This window comes from Peromyscus eremicus, chromosome 4, assembly GCF_949786415.1.
Source record: "Peromyscus eremicus chromosome 4, PerEre_H2_v1, whole genome shotgun sequence".
NCBI classification, from domain to species: domain Eukaryota; kingdom Metazoa; phylum Chordata; class Mammalia; order Rodentia; family Cricetidae; genus Peromyscus; species Peromyscus eremicus.
Genome location: NC_081419.1, coordinates 137,670,205 through 137,677,941, shown reverse-complemented (window position 1 = coordinate 137,677,941; position 7,737 = coordinate 137,670,205). Strand labels below are relative to the sequence as shown.

The 7,737-nt window shown below is 41.3% G+C and overlaps 1 pseudogene; it reads left to right on the top strand.

The window, feature by feature from the left end:
* The first annotated feature begins 1,586 nt into the window (after positions 1-1,586).
* LOC131908717 (keratin, type I cytoskeletal 18-like) lies at positions 1,587-2,842 on the top strand (annotated as a pseudogene).
* Positions 2,843-7,737: the final 4,895 nt, after the last annotated feature.

Sequence of the window (7,737 nt, the reverse complement as noted above, 5' to 3'; positions counted from 1 at the left end):
CTCTAAACCCAGACATATTGCTCAAAAAAAAAAAATGGTTAAGAGATTCTTATGTCCCAAATCAGAAGAGCCCTCTGGTGTGGGACAGAGAAAAAACAATATTTTTATTTAAATCAGGTTGATTATAAATACAATCTCTTTCTAAAACAAAAAGGGGGATAGTTTAGATATGATAGGATGAAAGGGTAGATTAATGAACCTACTTTTAAAGAGTAACAACTTGTTTAAAATGTTTTGCATTGCTATAGATTTTAGTTTATTGATACAAATTTAAACTTAATTTTGTTATACTGTATATATATTTCTATTCTTGTTTGAGGTATTATGTTTATGTAACTCATTTAAAATTATAATGGATAATTAAAAAATAGATTAATAATTAGTCATCTATGATAATCATATTTGTAGCCATGTTAGTTAAGTCTTCTAGGTATACATAGTTATATTTCAGATAGATAGGTGGTCTTCAAACACTTCAAAGACCTACAGAATATGGCATTTAAAATGTTTTAAAAATTTAGACTTTCTGGACAGTGAGACATGTCTGCTCCTGACAGCACCGATTTACTTCAGAGAGGAGGATGGGCATCGAAGACACTCCATACGGAATTTATCTTCACCTTGACAAAAATAGCCATTTGGGCAAGAAACTGTTCTTGCTTGGACTGCCTGATCAACTGGACATGCAGGACCCATACAAAGGTGACCACTGAACTTTGCTTGACAAAATGGTCCTTCAGGTTCCTGCTTTGCAGAGAAAACTGCCAGACATTCTACAGGACACAGAGAAAATTGAATAAGAGACTCTAGGCCTGTGGGCTGAAGACAGATGCCCCAACTTTACAAGAGAACTTTGAATGACTGTCCAGGCTGCCAGCTGTCTCTGTCTACCCTACAAGACTCCTAAAAGTTGCTTATATCCTTCTCCATTTCTCAGGTAGTAATATATCCTTCTGAGGTCTTTGATATGGTTAAAGACTAGATACTTACAATTTTCCTTAGTTATAATAAAAGATAACTTAGATATAAAACCTTAAACTTACAAATATAAGATAGATAGGATCTCTTCTTTAATATTGTAACTGTAATTCTTGCTTGATAATTGTTTTGTTATATGTAATTTTACTATATTAAAGTTAAAACCTTCCTTTTTAAGAAAAGAAAAGGGGAAGTGCTGTGGGATGGTCTGTATGTCAAATGTGTTGCTGATTGGTCAGTAAATAAATCACTGATTGGCCATTGGCTAGGCAGGAAGTATAGGCGGGACAAGAAAAAGAATTCTGGGAAGTGGAAGGCTGAGACGGAGACACGGCGAGCCGCCATCAGGACAAGGAAGATGTAAGGTACCAGTAAGCCATGAGCCATGTGGCAAAGTAAAGATTAATAGAAATGGGCTAAATATAAGAGTAAGAGCTAGACAATGACAGGCCTGAGCTAATGGCCAAGCAGTTTAAATAATGTAAGAGTCTATATGTTTATTTTATAAGTGGGCTCTGAGACTGGTGGGACTTGGTGGCAGGAGCTGGAGAGAAATTCTCCAGCAACACCTGTCCCGGTCTCTCGCTTCGCTCTCCTCTCTAGACAACATGAGCTTCACCACCCACTCCATCACCTTTTCCAACAACTACTGGTTCCAGGGCTCTGTGCCGACACTCAGCCAGCGGGTCTGTCCTGTCAGCAGCGCAGCCAGTGTCTATGCAGGTGCTGGGGGCTTCGGTTCCGGGATCTCTGTGTCCGCGCCGCAAGCGTCTGGGGTGGCTCCATGGGGTCTGCAGGGCCTGGTTGGAATGGGTGGCATCCAGACCGAGAAGGAGACCATGCAAGAACTGAATGACCACCTGGCCAGCTACCTGGACAGGGTGAAGAGCCTGGAGACTGAGAATAGGAGACTGGAGAGCAAAATCCGGGAACATCTGAAGAAGAAGGGGTCCTAGGGTTTCAGAGACTGGGGCCACTATTTCAAGATCATCGAGGACCCGAGGGCTCAGATCTTTGCAAATTCTGTGGACAATGCCCGCATCATCCTGCAGATCGATAATGCTCGTCTTGCTGCTGATGACTTCCGAGTCAAGTATGAGACAGAACTGGCCATGCACCTGTCTGTGGAGAACGATATCCATGGGCTCTGAAAGGTAGTGGATGATACCAACACCACGAGGCTGCAGCTGGAGAGAGAAATTGAAGCCCTCAAGGAGGAACTGCTGTTCATGAAGAATCATGAGGAGGAAGTCAAAGGACTGGAAGCCCAGATTGCCAGTTCCGGATTGACCATGGAAGTGGATGCCCCCAAATCTGAGGACCTCAGCAAGATCATGGCTGACATCCAGGCCCAGTATGAGGAGCTGGCTTAGAAGAATAGTGAGGAACTGGACAAGTACTGGTCCCAGCAGACTGAGGAGAGCACCACGGTAGTTACTACCCAGTTTGCTGAAATCAGAGATGCTGAGACCACACTCATGGACCTGAGGCCCACCTTCCAGGCCTTGGAGATTGACCTGGAAGCCATGAAAAATCAGAAGATCAGCCTTAGGGATGTGGAGGCCCGATACAACATGCAGATGGAGCAGCTCAATGGGATCCTTCTGCACCTGGAGTCAGAGCTGGCCCAAACCCGGGCAGAGGGGCAGCGCCAGACCCAGGAATATGAAGTCCTGCTGAACATCAAGGTCAAACTTGAGGCTGAGATTGCCACCTACCACCCTTGCTGGAAGATGCGGAAGACTTCAGTCTCAACGATGCCCTGGACTCCAGTAACTCCTTGCAAACTGTCCAGAGGACAACCACCCGCAAGGTCATGGATGGCAAAGTGGTATCCGAGACCAACAGAGTTCTGAGGCACTGAGGCTGACAAGGAGGCTACCCCTGGGTACTAAGGAACCAATAAAAGTTTGAGAAGTCTCTGGGGAAAAAAGAAAGAAAGGATGGCATGTAATAATAAGTCATGAGGACTCTGTAGCCAATAAGATTTATCATGTCTCATCCAGCCTCAGAGTTGTTCCCATGTAGAGGGATCAGCATATATATCATCTGTCTTGTAGTTTTTCTTGGTTTCTTCCTTCAGCCAAGATTTTCAAGAGGTCTCCCCAGATCAAATCTGGTCTTTATTAATTTTGAAGGAATCCATAGCTTTTTGTTTCCTGTGGAAATGAAGTCATAACCTCCCCCAACACAACACATTTTCTGACTTCCATTCTGAAGTTGACATCCTTAAAATATATAGGCTGGTTCAATTCAGCAGCTTTTTCCACAATACAATATTTTCCAGCAGCTGTCATTTTTTTATTCATTAGCATTTAAAAAATTTAAAGTTAATAAAGCATCATATAGGGTCCAGATGTCCTGTGTTATATTTCCCATCCACATGGCTTATTCTTTTTATATTACTTTACTGTCTCTTTAAAACTGCATTATTTTTAAACTATTTTTTCTATGACTATCTATACGCATTTTCTTTTCTTTCTTCAGCACCATGCACATTTTAAATAATACTCTACATGTTCATAGGTTTTCTCCATCCAGGCTTTCTGCATGCTGTGGCTCCTGGAAAATTTTGAAAAATGTTGCAAAGCCCTTCTGTGGGTATCAACAGTGAGATTTCTCACCTTTTATTGTTTCCTTAGTCCCCAGGGGTAGCCTCCTTGTACTCTTTAGCAGGCTCCTTATGTACTCTTCACAGCACTGACAGCTGACTCTGCCCCACTTGGGTTCGTCCAGCAGGCTACCCTATTGGTAAGGCTGAAGCTACTGCTTGTCTTTCTATGAGAGCCTAACCTCATGCCCCTGGCTATCAACAGTGAGCTGCACCTACCCACTCCAGCTCTGGGAAGTTTCTGGGCCATGCTGCAGTCTGTGTTTCTACCTAGTTTCTGCCAGGTAGCATGCCAGCTGCTCACAGGCCTTGTGCTTGGATATATGGGCCTCCAGGTTGGACACCAAATGTAATAGGTTTTTCTTTGGACCTCCAGCTCCCAAATAATGACACAGATTTCTTAATAAATGTGAAATCTTGGCCTTAGCATAAGCTTGTTCTCAACTAGCTCTTAAAGTTTAAAGTAACCAATTTATATTAATCTACTCTGACACATGCCTTGTTACCTCTCCTCCATACTGTACATCTGACTTCCTCCACATCTCACAGAGGAATCTATACCTCTCTGATTCCTTCCCAAAGTTCCTATCTCTGCCCAGAAGTCCCACCTCTCCTCTCCTGCCTAGCTATTGGCCATTCAGTTCTTTATTAAACCAATCAGAAGGTGCCTATTCAGAGACACATCTTCACAGTGTGATCAAGTATCCCACAACACTCCACATCCTCTCCAGCATGAGCTGTCATTTGTGTTTTTGGTCTTAGCCATTCTGATGGGTATAAGATGAAATCTCAGAGTCATTTTGATTTGCATTTCTCTGATGGCTAAGGATGTTGAGTATTTAAGTGTTTCTCGGCCATTTGAGGTTCCTCTGTTGATGTTGATGTCAAGTTTCTTGAGTTCTTTATTTTTTTTGGAAATTAGCCCTCTGTCAGATGTGGGGTAGGTGAAGATCTTTTCCCAGTCTGTAGGCTGCTGTTTTGTTCTATTTTCAGTTTCATGAGGTCCCGTTTATTAAGCGTTGATCTCAGAGCAGTGATGGCACACCTTTAATCCTAGCTCTTGGCAGGCAGAGGTAGGTGGATCTCTGTAAGTTCAAGGCCAGGTCTACAGAGAGAGTTCCTAGACAGCCAAAAAATTGCTCTTTGGTATTGGAGAGATGGCTCAGTGCTTAAGAGCGCAGACTGCTCTTCCAGAGGACCTGGGTTCAATTCCCAGCACCTACATGGCAGCTAACAACTATAACTCTAAGATCTGACATCCTCACACAGATAAATATGCAGGAAAAACAATAATGTACATAAAATAAAAATAAATAAATTATTTGAAAGAAATGTTGATCTTAGTGTCTGTGCTATTGGTATCCTGTTCAGGAAGTTGTCTCTCATGTCAGTGTGTTCAAGGCTATTCCCCACTTTCTCTTCTGTAAGGTTCAGTGTATCTGGATTTATATTGAGGTCTTTTATCCACTTGGACTTGAGTTTTGTGCAGGGTAATAGAAATGGATCTCTTTGTATTTTTCTACATGCTGACATCCAGTTATGCCAGCATCACTTGTTGAAGATACATTCTTTTTTCCATTGTATAATTTTGGCTTCTTTGTCAAAAATCAGATATTCATAGGTATTTATATTTATGTCTAGGTCTTGGATTTGATTTCATTAATCCATCTGTCTGTTTTTACGCTAACACCATGCAGTTTTTATTACTATAGCTTTGTAGTACAGCTTGAAATCAGGGATGGTAATACTCCAGAAGTTCTTTTATTGTATGGAATTGTTGTAGCTATCCTGGGTTTTTTGTTTTTCCATATGAAATTGAATATTGTTTTCTCAAGGTCTGTAAAGAATTGTGTGGGGATTTTTAGTGGTGATTGCATTGAATCTATAGATCATTTTTGGTAAGGTGGCCATTTTTACTATGCTAATCCTACTGATCCAGAAGCATGGGAAATCTTTCCGTCTTCCATCTTCTCCAATTTCTTTCTTTAAAGATTTGATTTTCTTCACATACAAGTCTTTCACTTGCTTAGAGTTGCACCAAGGTGTTTTATATTATTTGAGGCTATTGGAAAGGGTGTTGATTCCATGATTTCTTCTCAGATTGTTTATCATTTGTGTATAGGAGGGCTACTGTGGTTGGAAGGTTTCTCCAGTCCCTCTTGGCCCCACAGCTGCTCAGACCCAAGTAAACACACAGAGGCTGATATTATTTACAAACTGTATGGTCTAATGGCTCAGGCTTCTCACTAGCTAGCTCCTATAACTTAACCCATTTCTATTAATCTATAAGTTGCCATGTGGCCATGGCTTACCAGTACTTTCACATCTTGATTCTCCTGGTGGTGTATGGCATCTCCTCTCTGTCCAGGCCTCTCCTTTTCCTGGAGAGGAAAAGTCTCTGTCTTGAATTTCCCACCTGCCTATAAGCTGCCTTGCCATAGGCCAAAGCAGTCCATTTATTAACCAATTGGAAAAACACATATTCACAGCATACAGAAAGACTTCCCACAGCAGGTTACTGACAATTTTGAGTTAATCTTATATCCAGCCACTGTGAGATAATCTTTTTGTACATTGTGAAGATGTGTCTCTGACAAGGCACCTTCTGCTTGGTTTAATAAAGAGCTGAATGTCCAATAACTAGGCAGGAAAGGATAAGTGGGACTTACAGGAAGAGATAGAAATTCTGGGAAGGAATCAGAGAGGTGAGGATTCACCAGTGAGATGGAACAAGTTGGATGTACAGTACTAAGGAGAGGTAATGAGCCACATGGCAGAATGTAGATTAATATAACTTGGTTAATTTAAGTTTTAAGAGCTAGTTGGGAACAAGCCTAAGCTAAGGCCAAGCTTTCATACTCAATAAGAAGTCTCTGTGTCATTATTTGGGAGCTGGTGGTCCAAAGAAAGTCTGTCTACATCTAGCCACTTGTCCATAGGTGTTTATCAGTTGTAGCAGTTCCCTGGTATAAATTTTTGGGTCACTTATGCATACTATCATACCATCTGCAAGTAGTGATATTTTGACTTCTTTTCCAATTTGTATCCCCTTGATTTCCTTCAGTTGTCTTATTGCTCTAGCTAGAACTTCAAGTACTATATTGAACAGGTATGGCGAGAGTGGGCAACCTTGTCTTATTCCTGATTTTAGTGGAATTGCTTTGAGTTTCTCTCCATTGAATTTGAGGTTGGCAATCACCTTGCTGTATATTGCTTTTTTTGTGTTCAGGTATGTCCATTGTATCCCTGATCTCTCTAACACTTTTATCATGAGGGGTGTTGGACACATGCTCAACTATGTTCATAGCAGCATTATTTGTAATAGCCAGAACCTGAAAACAACCTAGATGCCCCTCAACTGAAGAATGGATAAAGAAAATGTGGTACATATACACAATGGAGTACTACTTAGCAGAGAAAAACAATGACATCATGAGGTTTGCAGGCAAATGGATGGAACTAGAAAATATCATCCTGAGTGAGGTAATCCAGACTCAGAAGGACAAACATAGTATTATTTACTCATAAGTGGATACTAGATATAAAGCAAAGGACAATCAGACTGTAACCCACAGCTCTAGGGAGGCTAGCTAATAAGGAGAAGCCTAGGAAGGACACATGGATTGCCTAGTGATGGAGAAATGGATGAGATCTCTCATTCTTGTTGAAGTGGCAGAGTCTTATCATGCCACTCTTTGGGATGTTTGCATCTTAAAGAAAGTTGGAGGAGGAACAGAACATTAGAAGCAACTTTAAGACTGAGTCACTGTGGATTGATGGAATAGGAAGGAATCTGTTCATTGGAGATTTTCCCATGGCCTGCTGGAAAGCATCATCCCTGACATCTCTGGGAAGTTCTTAGTTTATAAAGCCTCATTAGGAAAAGGTCATGGGGGTCTTTAGGTGGTAGGAGAGATGACTGGTAAAATTTCGACTCAGATTTCTAGCCAGAAATTCAGAAATATGTCTGATTATCATTTGCCATTGTGCTTCAAGAATGTTTCTTTAGAAAATATTTATTTTTTATTTTATATGTATTGGTGTTTTTGCCTTGATATATGTCTGTGTGAGGATGTCAGATCCCCTAGAACTGGAGTCACAGACAGTTGTGAGCTTCCATGTGGCTGGGAATCAAACCTTGATCCTCT